Source organism: Cebus imitator, unplaced genomic scaffold (genome assembly GCF_001604975.1).
Source record: "Cebus imitator isolate Cc_AM_T3 unplaced genomic scaffold, Cebus_imitator-1.0 Scaffold31, whole genome shotgun sequence".
Lineage (NCBI taxonomy): Eukaryota > Metazoa > Chordata > Mammalia > Primates > Cebidae > Cebus > Cebus imitator.
In genome coordinates, this window is record NW_016107346.1 from 7,895,808 (window position 1) to 7,908,945 (window position 13,138).

The 13,138-nt window shown below is 43.7% G+C and overlaps 1 pseudogene across 1 annotated transcript in view; it reads left to right on the forward strand.

The window, feature by feature from the left end:
• Positions 1-1,318: 1,318 nt before the first annotated feature.
• Positions 1,319-13,138, forward strand: part of LOC108300923 — an 18,293-nt pseudogene continuing 6,473 nt past the window's right edge. Inside the window, exon 1 of the transcript XR_001823652.2 lies at positions 1,319-1,553. The product of XR_001823652.2 is annotated as an isopentenyl-diphosphate Delta-isomerase 1-like (transcript). The remainder of the gene's footprint in view (positions 1,554-13,138) is intronic.

A 13,138-nucleotide genomic window follows, 5' to 3' on the forward strand; every position in this document is an offset into this window, starting at 1 on the left:
ATCCAGCAATCCCACTACTGGGTGTCTACCTAGAGGAAAATAAGTCATTATTTGAAAAAGATACTTGTACACATATGTTTATAGCAGCACAATTTACAATTGCAAAATCATGAAACCAACCCAAATGCCCATCAATCAGCAAGTGGATAAAGAAACTGTCATATATATATATTATATATATATATATTATATATATATATATAATATATATATATTATATATATATAATATATATATAATATATATTATATATATATAATATATATATTATATATATAAAATATATATAATATATATATTATAAATATATATTATATATTTATAATATATATAAATAAAATATATATATATAATATAAATAAAAAATATATATATAATAAAATATATTATATATAAAATATATAATAAAATATATATATATATAATGATGTATCATATATATGTGTGTATATATCTATATATGATGGAATACTACACAGCCATAAAAAGGAATGAATTAACAGCGTTTGCAGTGTCCTGGATGAGACTGGAGACTATTATTCCAAGTGAAGTAACTCAGGAATGGAAAACCAAACATCGTATGTTCTCACTGATCTTTGGGAGCTAAGCTATGAGGATGCAAAGGCATAAGAATGATATGATGGACTTTAGGGACTTGCATAGAAGAATGGGAAGTGGGCAAGGGAAAAAAGACTACAAATATGGTGCAGTGTATGCTAGGGAGATGGGTGCACCAAAAATCTCACAAATCACCACTAATGAACTTACTCATGCAACCAAATACCACCTGTACCCCAATAACCCAATAACTTACGGAAAAAAAAATTAAATGCATTTATTTTTATTTTGAGAGAAAGGATCTCTCTCTGCCACTCAGGATGGTGTGCCGTGGAGTGATCATAGTTTACTACAGTCTTGAACTCCTGGGCTCAGGTGATCCTCTTGCCTCAATATCCCAAAGTGCTGGGATTGCAGGTGTGAGCCATTGCCCCGATCTAAATAATTTAGAAAAGTGCCTTGGTGGGGACCATACAAGTGGCAGAAATGATTATTTTTTTCAGTTTTACTTAGACTAAAACTGTCACAAAAATCCTAAGAGGCTTAAGCATGACTGTAAAAAATACAGGTCAAGATAATCCTGCAACACAAGGGCAAGAGAGTGAGAAGATGAACCATTAAATGATGATATTTAAGAGCACATGTATGTAATATTATAAATAAGTGTCAGCACTTACTGGGAATGCTCACTGAGTAGGTGTCCAATCCGAAAAGTTTGGAGACCACGGCTTCTGAACCTGGATGGCGAGCCTCAGCACAGATGCGGCTTCTGAACCTGGATGGGGACCAGCGAGCCTCAGCACAGGTGCGGCTTCTGAGCCTGGATGGGGACCAGCGAGCCTCAGCACAGGTGCGGCTTCTGAGCCTGGATGGGGACCAGCGAGCCTCAGCACAGGTGTGGCTTCTGAGCCTGGATGGGGACCAGCCAGCCTCAGCACAGATGTGGGCTTCCTTTTGCTCCTCTACTTTGATTTACTCAACTGCCCTTTGCGTTGGTAAGGACTTCAGAGGCCAGCAGCCTTGTCCAAAGTGACATGGGTGCTCATTGGCCAAGCCAGGCCTCTTCACTCCAAAGGCAGCTTCCAGCTGCTTTTTTGTCTGCCCCATCCTGCTTGGAGGTATAAAGAGGGACCCCCAACAACCTTTGCACTTTGTCCACTGGCTACCTTCTGCAGCCCCACCCCCTCAAAGAATAAGCAGGCTTTGGACCAGGGAAATTTGGAGCTGGGTTGTGCTCTGAGTTTCATCAGTTTTGTTGCGTCCTGGTCATGGCCATGTCAGTGGGCTTTTTCTGCTGCTCTGGATCAGGAGGTGGCTACTGTAGTCCTTAGACCATGTCCAAACAATTGCTAACAAGTAGGTATGAAGTTGTCCACTGATTAATAAAGGACTCCACTGTTAAGCAATAATTTGTCTATATCTGAGCCCATATTCAACAAAAGCCATATCTGAGGCCAGTGCAGTGGTTCACACCTGTAATCCCAGTACTTTGCAAGGCCAAGGTGGGTGGATCATCTGAAGTCAGGACTTGGAGACCAGCCTGGCCAACATGGTGAAGCCTCATTTCTGCTAAAAATAGAAAAATTAGCTGTGTGGGGTGGTGTGTGCCTATAGTCCCAGCTACTTGGGAGACTGAGGCAGAAGAACCACTTGAGGTCGGGAAGCAGAGGTTGCAGTGAGCCAAGATTGCACCACTGTACTCCAGCTTGGGCAACAGAGCTCAAAAAATTAAAAAATAAAAATAAAAAAGCCATATCTGAAAAGCCAATTGCTGTCATGATGGTTTTATAAGACAATTGTCATCTAGAGGTAATGCATGGGCTTCCTGTCTAAGAGTTCATTCAATGTATAATAAAGGGCCAAGCGTGGTGGCTCATGCCTGTAATCTCAGCAATTTAAGAAGTGGGGGTAGGAGGATTGCTTGAGTCCAAGAGTTGAAGGTTGGATGCAGTTAACCGTGTTTGTGGCACTGCGCTCCACCCTGAGTAATAGAGTCAGACCCTGTTTCACATACGCACAAAAAAGTATAATAAGGAACTTGTTGAGCATCTATTACTTGCCAGGCACTGTTCTAGGTGCTATGGGTACCAGGGAAAGGTAAAGAGGGGCAAGTTTCCTGCTTGCTCATTCTAGTGGAGAGTGGAAAAACAAAAAATATTCATCATGAATCACACATCACGACTGTTGAATGACTGCCCTCATTTTTTATCCCTCCTCCCTGTGGACACAGGCCTGCCTGGCCTCACTATGTACAGAGGGCATTTCCCCACTCCCTGAGTTTGGGCTTGATCACAAGGATGTACTTTGGCCCATAAAATGCGGTAGAAAGGATGATATGTCTGTTTTGAACCTAGGCCTTGAGAGAGCTCATATCTTTCTGCTTGCCCTATTGTTCCTCTGCTATTACCATGAGAAAAACTTGCCCAGTCTCACCCGAGGGGGAAGATGAGAAATGTGGAACAGAACTGTCCTCCCCCGACCCACAGCCCTTCCATGGGGGGCACAGGTGCCCAGCTGAACCCCAGCTAACATGCAGTTGTGAGTGATAATAAATGCCTGTTATTTGAAACCATGGAGTTTTGAGGTGGCTTGTTACACAGCAATAGCTGACTGATACAAGAAGAGAATGGCAAAATGGAAACAGATAATGGTGCAGCAGCAGAAAGAACCTCCTTTAGGGAGGATGGCCTGGGGAGGCCTGGTGAGGAGCTGACATTTAGGCTGAGATGTGACTTTTGAGATGGAGCTTGTCACATATTGAAGGGAAGGGAGTGGAAACAGACAAAGGTCCTGAGGCTAGAAGGAACTTGTTGTGTTTCAGGAACTGACAGAGAACTGGCATGGCTGAAACAGAGTTCATCAGGAAAATAGGGGTCTAGGTGATGTTGTAGAAAGGCACAGGGCTTTTGAAGCCAGTGCAAGAGTTCGGATTCTATTTGGGTACCATAGAAAGTTTTAAAAAAGTTTTAAGGAGTGAGTGTGAGTCAGATTCTAGAGTTTTAATAGATTATTCCTGTTCCTGTGAATGGAAGCAGGAACATCAGTTAGGAGGCTGTTGCAGACATCCAGATGAAAGATGATGACAGTGAGCGGAGATGCTGAGAACTGGATTAATAATGCATTTTCTCGTGGGTGTCACAGGATCTCAGGAGTTCTGGTTTGGAGTGTGATGGAAAGCTGCTTTTCATGTAGGCTCAAGGTATAAACCTTTCAGCTACCAATTCCTTTACCCCCAAAAAAGCCATCCCTGGAAATCTAGAGGAGAGAAAGGAAGGTAGATGATGGGTGTGCCCGTGGCATCCTACTGTGAGCACACATACTGCATCAGCGCGCTAACTCATGTTTGTGAGAACTTACTGTGTTCTAAGCACTGCACTAAGCGCTTGGCATTCTCACGACTCCACGAAGCAGGTTATGATCTCTCTCTTACAGATGATGAAACAGAGACACCATGAGGATAAATGACTTTCTCAGAGTCCCATGCAGCTGGTAAGAGGAGCAAAGTGTTCTGGGGACTCACACAGTCCTGTGATGGCCACGCCCCAGAGGAGGACCTCAGGTGTCTGAAGGGTATTGCAGTTTGCCATTGAAAGGCTGCAGTTCTGAGCAATGGCCCCCAATACTGTGGCACCAGAGCTCGGATACCTGGATGCTCAAGGCCCCTGAGCCCCTCTCACGTGTAGGCTGATGGCATAAACCTTTCAGAGTTCTTGTCTGCATGTTCCTGGCCCCAGCTTGCAAGCTTAGCTTTGCTCCCAGCTCTGGATGGTGGCTGATGCCCTTAAGAAACCTCTTTGTTGGTTGACACATGATTCCCAAGACTTTTCAACAAGAGTTTTAAAGCAAATGGAAAAAATCTTGGCTTTTGGACCCAAAGTTTTAAGCCCCCTTGGAGATCTGGGAAGTCGAATTCTTGGGCTAGTGCCTGGTTTGATGGTGATGGGCATGGGAGTCTTGCAGTTTTTAGGCATATTCCAAGGCAATGGCTTTCTTCCCTTACTCCAATACAATGAGCTCTGAGGCCAGCTGTAGTGCCTCTCCAGGGGGCCTCTGACTTTCCTCTGTATCTTTGTTAGTACGTTTCCTTTCCTGCCAGCTCCCATTCTTCCCACCAGCAGGAAGAGAGGACAAAACCCGGAGTTCCCTCAGCTGGCCCACACCATGCCCTGGACAACTCTGAGGTAGCAGAGGACAATGGAGCCCTGGAGAGCCTGGGGCCGGCTTCCTCCCGACAACCTTCATCCTCACTTGCAGTTTCTGCTGAAGTCGCTTTGCTTTGTTCTCATGGAAAGGTGTTGGTGATTGTGCCTGGGGGGTGGGGGTGAGGTTCCCCTGTATATGGCAAGGGACCCTGTGTGCTAAGAAAGCGGAGGAACGTCCATGAACTTGAATTTCTCAGTGTACTGCATCCCTGGTTCTTCGATTCCCAAGACAAGAGGGCAGAGCTCAAGGACAGCCAGGTCTTGCCTTTCCCTGCCTGTATCTAGAGATGAAGGTCCCAACCCATATGGCCTCAACCCAGAACCCAGCCTGGAGGCCACTGCAGAGGCGCTGCTTCTCTGTGCCCGAGTTCCTTCTCTGGTGTGCTTGGAGCCACCCACACCCTGTGAGGTAAAGCTGTTGGTAAATAAAGGCTTTAGCTCCCTTGCTCCTTGGAGAGAAGATTCTGAGGTGTGTCCCATGGTGTCTCAGCAGGTCCCACTGCGGCACAGTATCCTCCCCATACTTCCCATCTCCCTCTCCCCTCCCCATGTGCTCCCACGGAAAGCACTTGCATTCTAATCCTTGTCTCAGGCTCTGCTTCTGGGGAAAACCCAACCTTGGAAAAGTGCTGCTAGAGATCTTCAGTTTCTACTCATACTTATAGAGGGTAGGGGATGGTCATTTTGAGTGGCAAGAGCAAGTTGAACACCATGGAGATTTCCTTCAAGGATGAGCAAAGAGTGGCTGGGGCCAGTGGTTCACGCCTGTAATCCCAGCACTTTGGGAGGCTGAGGTGGGTGGCTTGCTTAAAGCCAGGAGTTTGAGACCAGCCTGGGCAACATAGTGAGACCCCGTTTCTACAAAAAAGAAGAAAGAAAGAACAAAGAGCAAAGTAGCTTGTAGTTCCAACAGAACAGCCTGCCTTCTGCTTTTTATATTTTTATAGGAAGTATCACTTCCATGAAGGAAAGTGCACACATTTTAAATGTATAATTCAGTGAAAATTTCCATGTGTCTATGACTAGGTAGCTACTACCTGGAACAGGATCCATTTTGAACACCCTTGAAGGCTTCCTCATTTCTCTTCCCAAATAAGGACTGTCCCCACCAGTATTTGAGCTTCCATCTCTACAGATTAGCTTTGCCTACTCTTGAATTTCATTCAATGAAATGTTGGTTTTCTAGGGCTGCTGTGACAAATGACCACAAAGCATGTGACTTAAAATAATAGAAACTGTTGCTCTCAGAATTCTGGAGTCTGGAAGTCTGAAATCAAAGGGTCAGCAGGTATGGCTATGCCACCATTTAGCGACGCTTCTATCCATGGACATTTGAGTTATTTGTAGTTATTGTGAACAAGGTGGCTATGAAAATTTTGTATATATCACTTGGGAGCCATAAGCCCTCAATTCTGTTGAATGTTTACTGTGAAGTAGAATTGGTGGGCCGTAAAATGAGCACATGTTTAGTTTGAGTAGATACTGCCCAGGAGTTTTCCAATGAGCTGTGCCAATCCCACCAATGGTGCATGGGAGTTCTCGCTGCTCCACATCCTCACTGACATTTGTGTCAGTCATTCTGGTGCACACTAGCATCTGGGTAGAGTTTTAATTTACATTTCACTGATGGTGAGTTTTCATTTCACTGGAAAGTGATGGGTGGCTATCTATGAGCTTATTGGCATTTAGATAGCCACTCATCACTTTCCAGTCATAGCTTCCTTTACAATGTGGCAAAGGGATCATGCCTTTCTTTTTCTCTTAGTTTCCTTAACAGTACACCCTTGTATACTTAATTACGCAAGTCTTATATGGATACATTTTCATTGTTTCCTCACACCCTTGCTAACACTAGATCTCACCAGACCTTTAAAGTGAGAAGAGAAATCAGTCTGACAGGTATTTTAATGGAATGTGCGTTTCTCTGATTATTGGTGAGATTAAGCAGTGTCCTTATGTTTTTTGGATACTTGTATTTCTTCCATGTATTGCCTTTTCACAGGCTTTGTCAGTTTTTAAAATTGGGTTGTTTCTTTTCCTCATTGATTCTGGAAGTTTTTTGTACAGTCTGTACAGGAATCTGTTATATATTGCAAATACTTTCTTTTCTTCTGTTGATTGTATTTTTATTTATTTATTTATTTATTTCTTCAGATAAGGTGTCGCTTTTTGGCCCAGGCTGGAGTGCAGTGCTTTAAACAATAATCTCTAGTTCTCTCCTTTTCCCAGCCCCTCATAACTTCTCTTCTACTTACTGTCTTTACGAATTTGCCTATTCCAGCTACCTCATATAAATGGAATATACAATATTTGTCCTTTTGTGGATATTAATATTTTCATTTATCTATATGTTCTTCGTTTTTGTTTTTGAGACAGGGTTTTGCTCTGTTACCCAGGCTGGAGTGCAGTGGTGCGATCATGGCTCACAGCAGCCTTGGCCTCCTGGACCCCAGCAATCCTCCCACTTCAGCCTCCTGAGTCATTGGGACCACAGGTGTGCACCTTAATACCTGGCTAATTTTTAAATTTTTTTGTAGAAACTCCCCATGTTTCCCAGGCTGGCCTCGAACTCCTGGGCTCAAGGGGTCCTCCCACAGTGTTGGGATTACAGGCCTGAGCCTCTGCACCTGGCCTTGATTGTATTTTTAAAAGACTTTCTTTGTTTAGAACTGCTTCAAACTTACAGGAAAATTGAGAAGATAGTACAGAGTGTTCCCACACACCCATGTCCAGTGTTCCCTTTGTTAACATCTTGCGTGAGGAGGGTACATTTGTTAGAATTAATGAACCAATTCTGATACATTATCTACTCATCACGTCTCCTTGGGCTCCTCTAGGCTGTGACAGTTTCTTAGACTTTCCTTGTTTTTGATGACCTTGACAGTTTTGAGACGCACTGCTCAGATATTTTCCAGAATGCCTATTTATTGGATTTGTCTGATGTTTTTCTCCTGACTTGACTGGGGTTATGAGTTTTTGAGGGGAAGACCATAGAAGTAGATTGCTGTTTCCTCACATCACGTCAGAAGTACATACAATCGACATGATTGATCACTGCTGATGTTGACCTTGATCACCTACCTGAGGTGGTGTGTGTCAGGGTCCTCCATTGTAAGGTCACTCTTCTCCCCTATTCCATACTGTTCTCTTAGGAAGGAAGTCACTATGCTTACTCCACACTTAATGCGTCAGAAGGTATGCCTCACCCCCTTGAAGGCAGAGTATCTGCATACATTATTTGAAATTTCTCTGGCCCAAAGGACTTGTTCTTTCTTCCCCATTGATTAATTTATTCAATCATTTATTTGCAATAGTGAGGACTCGGGGGTATTTATTTTGTACTTTGGATAATAATCCAGCACTGCTTTATTTCGTTGCTCAGATTGTTCCAGCTTTGGCCGTTGGGAGCGTTCTCAGTTGGCTCCTGTGTTTCTTTGATGTAGCTCCATTAATATGTATTTGTTTCTTGTTTGTTTTTGAGTGCCTCCTTATTTTCTGGCACTGCAAAATGATCTTGCATATTTCTGCCCGAGGCATAGAATTGGCTGTTTCTCCAAGGAGCCCTGGTGCCTTTCATTGGAGAGTGCTGTTAGAAACCAAGGTCTGGGTGCTAGGTATGCTTTTTGCTACTGGGGTGCTGTTTTATTTCGGTCTTCTTGGATGACAGAGCAAGGAAATATTCGTGTGTATACTAACCTGTGAATGTCGCATATGTTTGCATGTTTCTGTATGGAGCCTTCTGCCCCTGTGTTAAGCTAAACATGAGTTCATACTGATGTCTCCAACTCTGCTCCATTGTTAAGTGGATCATTCTAGACTCCTCCCCTGGCCTATCTGTAAATTTGCATTCCAGTAGTGAGTGACCTGGCTCCTACTATCCACCATTCATTTAATTAATTTTCAATTCCATATCATATCAGAATTGTTAATGCGTATCCTCACGAGAAACAACTTTATCAAATAGAGTAAGGTACAAAGCTCACATGAGAGGAGGCATTGGTGACTGACCACAGATGGGGCTATCTTAGCCTGCTTGTGTTGTTATAAAAGAATACTTGAGGCTCTGTAATGTATAAAGAAAATAGATTTACTTGGTTCATGGTTCTGCAGACTATATAAAAAGCTGGTACCAATATCTGCTTCTGATGAGGGCCTCCGGCTTCTTCTACTCATGGTAGAAGGGGAGGGTGAGCCACTGTGTGCAGATCACAGGGAGAAAGGAGGCAAAAGGAGGGAGGAGGAGGTTCTATGATCTTTTCAACAACTGGCTCTTGGGGGAACTAAGAGTGAGAACTCACGCCTATGAGGATGAGAGTAAGCCATTCATGAGAGATCTGCTCCCATGAACCAAACCTCCCACTGGGCCCCACCTCTGACACTGGGGATGAAATTTCAACATGAGATTTTTTTCCTGGTTGAGAGGGTGTCAAATATCCAAATTACAGCAACAGGTCTTATTTGCAGCCAGCCTGTGTTGGTTCAGTGCTTAACTCCAGTGGTATCTGGGAGTCTGGTAAAGACCCTTGGCCAAGATATGAATTGATTGCTCTTGTTGGTGATTTATAAGATGCTGTTTAAAGTCCAGAACTCCCCGGGGGGCATGCTGCAGCAGCATGTCTACATTACTTCTTAAACATATGGAGACTGATGATTTGCATTTGGGGTACATGTTTACCCAGTCTGATTTAAGCTATGTCATTAATGGGGCATAAAAAACCCCTTTGTAAGCTGTTCCTTAGCTCCCTGAGACCAACAGATTACACACATATCAAGAAGAAAGTGCTCATTCTCAAAATGAAACATGATATAGAAATATTTTTTCACGGTACTGGTAATGCAATAAAGTGTATCCACTTCTGAGTGATTTGCTTACGTGTACGTCAGCAACACATTCAGTATCCAGAATGGCTTGAAGTTATGCCTGCAGGGCCAAAATAACACGATGTTAAATTTTGTGGATTCAATAACAGAATTCATTAAGAAATCTGCACTGTGAGGCAAATGATGAAACATGGGGGATTTGACTCTGTCAACATTAGATAATTCTTTTTATTCCTCAGAGAAAGGAAATCTATGACACATTTAAAAGCATGTTTAAAGGCCAGGCATGGTGGTATACACTCGTAGTCCCAATTATGTGGGAGGCTGGGGCAGGAGGATCGCTTGAGTCTCATAGTTCTAGGCTGCAGTGTGTTATGACCACACCTGTGAATAGCCACTGCATTCCAGCCCAACATAGCATGACCCCATCTCTAAAAAGAAATTATGTTTTAAAGTATGTTTGAAACATACATACACCAGCCTGGCCAACACAGTGAAGCCCCATCTCTACTAAAAATACAAAAATTAGACAGGTGTGGTGACATGTACCTGTCATCCCAGCCACTCGGGAGGCTGAGGCAGGAGAATTCCTTGAACCTGGGAGGCAGAGGTTGCAGTGAGCTGAGATCGTGCCACTGCACTTCAGCCTGGGCAACAGAGCAAGACTCTGTCTCAAAAAAACAAACAAAACAAAAAACCAAATACATACAAATATTCCAATGGAATACAAAGAAACACTTTCTAGAACTGAACGTACCAGAGAGGATTAGAAACCCACTTATTCTCTCCCAGCTTCAAGAATTTAATGTTCCACTTTTGCATGTGGCAGGCTTGCTGACTCAATACTGAGAGCACTGAAAGACAGATGTCTGGCAGAGCTTGCTGCCTTTCCAGCAATCCAGTAAGTGAAATGATATGTTCTCATTTAATAGAAATGAAGGGTAAAAGAAGGATCCACCTGGCCATGGGACTGGAGGAATTGGCCCAAGCCATGTTTCATAGAGGCACAGATAAACACCCTCAGGGAAGCCGACCCTTTGAAAAAAGGGCCTAGTGTGTGTATTTCCACACTGCCCCCTGCTGGCTAACACTGGAACATTGATTCTTCCCGTGGCTCTAGGAAGACCTAGTAGATGAGGCAGGCGGCCCCCCGAGGAAGCTTGAGCGAGAGGCAGTCGGATTTGGCTGAGATGCTCTCCCCAGGGAAGGCCAAGTCTGGGAGTGGGTTTGAACAGCAGTGGAGAAATAACTTCCTCAGGGCATGTCAGAGTAAGTTCTGATGTTTTCAAGAGAATGGGATAGGAGCTTAGTGAAATTTAGAAGTCAGGCAGGTAGAGAAGCATCGATGGACCCTATCCCAAGGGCTCGCATCCCTGGAGACAGCCGGGTAAAATTAGGTGTCAGCTGTGGAGAGCAGAGCAAAGTGACCAAACACAGGGTAAGGTCTGCAGGTGCTCGTGGTTCACTAAGGGATATGTACATGAAAGTGGATAATTCTGTCACAAGGTGCCAAGGGGGCTAGGCACGTAGGATCTTAGAAAAGGTCTCCTGAGACTATGTCTGAACTGGTCACTGAGGTGAGTAGGGATTCTCCAGAGGACGGGGAAGGGCTTGAAGGGTCTGGCACGACAGCACACATCAGGAGTACGGAAGGTGAGCTTAGAGAACGAGGCGGAGTCCAGCCTATAAAAGACCTCTTGCAATTTGCTGAGGAGCTATGACCTTCTCCCATGCATAGTGAAATGCCCTTAAAGGATTTTGAATAGTCAAAAAACACTCAGAAACAAAAAATGGTAGATCCAAAATAGACGGTAGGAATCACTTTCTTCGGTTTTCCTTGAAGAGTCAGAGTGTTTACCACCTGGATTGTTTCTGATACATCTGAAAGACGTTCTCACAAACCCACCATGTTAGCTCTTTTCAACAATTTTGTACTTTGCCTTTTTACGGTGCAGGCAAGCTCTGGAGTACTTGGGCTTTCAGGTGAGTAGGAAAACAAATTCATGCCTGATCATGTTGAGCCACTTATCTATAGTTGCTTTGACACTAATGGAGGTGTAACTTCTTTTAAGCCACAATAGAATCTCCTAAGTGGGTGTGGGAGTCATAAGAAGGAGGAATCTGGGCTTCTACAAGCGAATAGCATGTCTTCATTCAGTCAGTCACTGGGTCGATGCACTTAGCTCTGTGCTCTGTGCTGGGTGCTGTGTGGGATATAAAAGAAGCTGAAGTTCCAGCTCTTACTCCCCAAGGAATCTGTACTCTGCTTGGGAATCCATAGAAGAAGGAGACAATATCAGCACAGTAACATCAATATAGCTGCATGACCTCAAGATAGATGTTAAGGCCATTTTAATGGGATAAAGGAAATCTTTGTTGGTTCAGAGATGAGCTTTACTGGCTTTGAACTAGGTGATAGACATAAGTAGGTGGAGTGCAACTGGGGAGAATTTCAGGCCTGGGTAAGGGCCAAATGTGGATGGATGGTCTCATGAAGGAAGCCATCAGGCTAGGCATAGCAAATCCAGGAGCCCTCTAACCGTGGACAGGGGACCTTTGCTGATGTAGGAATTGCATTGCAGGTCAGTACTCCTTAGTGAGCCTGGAGACCCAGTTGCTTCCCATTCCCTACCTCAAGGCACTGTCTTATAACTTTGGGCTGCAACTCTGAGTTAGTGGATTCTGGAAATAATAGCCAAATCTATGCATGGGCTGAGTGGGCTTCCAAACATGCTGGCCTCATCTCCTGATGATGAGAGCTGGGGGCACAGGAGAAGACACACAGATGGCAAAGACACTTACATACATGAGAAAATGAGCCTAATCTGAACTTTGACTTTTCTCGGTGGCCCACCCATCCCACTAACTACCGTATCGTCATTTCATCTGCTTTTGCAAAGGACAGACAATTCCAAACAGCCAAGCTTGACAAGTGGCTCATCTTAGCCTCTGGATTCAGAGCACGGGTGGCCTCCCCACCTTCAACTGACATCAGAAAACATGTAAATACCTCTAAACATGCTTTGAGTATTTGTTTTTCTAATTGCAAATATTATACCATAATTTAGTTTGAAGGCTTTGTGAAGAATATGCCAGAAACATCTAGTATTAGCCCAATATTCGCCCTAAAAACTAGGTTAATCTTTTTTTTAACAGAAAAGTGTGCATATAAACATCGAAAGACGTGATGAGAGCAGTTTCAACTTCTAATTATAGAAATATTTCATGAAAGAGGTGCTTTATCAGCTCACCTTGAGTGAATGTTAAAGATGAAAATACGGCTATCACCTCCATGTAAATGAGACCATGCAGTGTGTACTTTTTTGGATCTGGCTTCCCTGTGAGATACATCCGTGTTGTTTTGTTTCAACAATTAACTCCTTTTCATTCCTAAGTAGTATTCCATTACATGAATATACCTCACTGTTATTATCCACTCACCTGTTGATGAGAGTTTGTTTTGGGACAGAGTCTCACTCTGTCTTCCAGGCTAGAGTGCAGTGATGCGATCTCGGCTCACTGCAACCTCCACCTCTTGGATTTAAGCGATTCTCCTG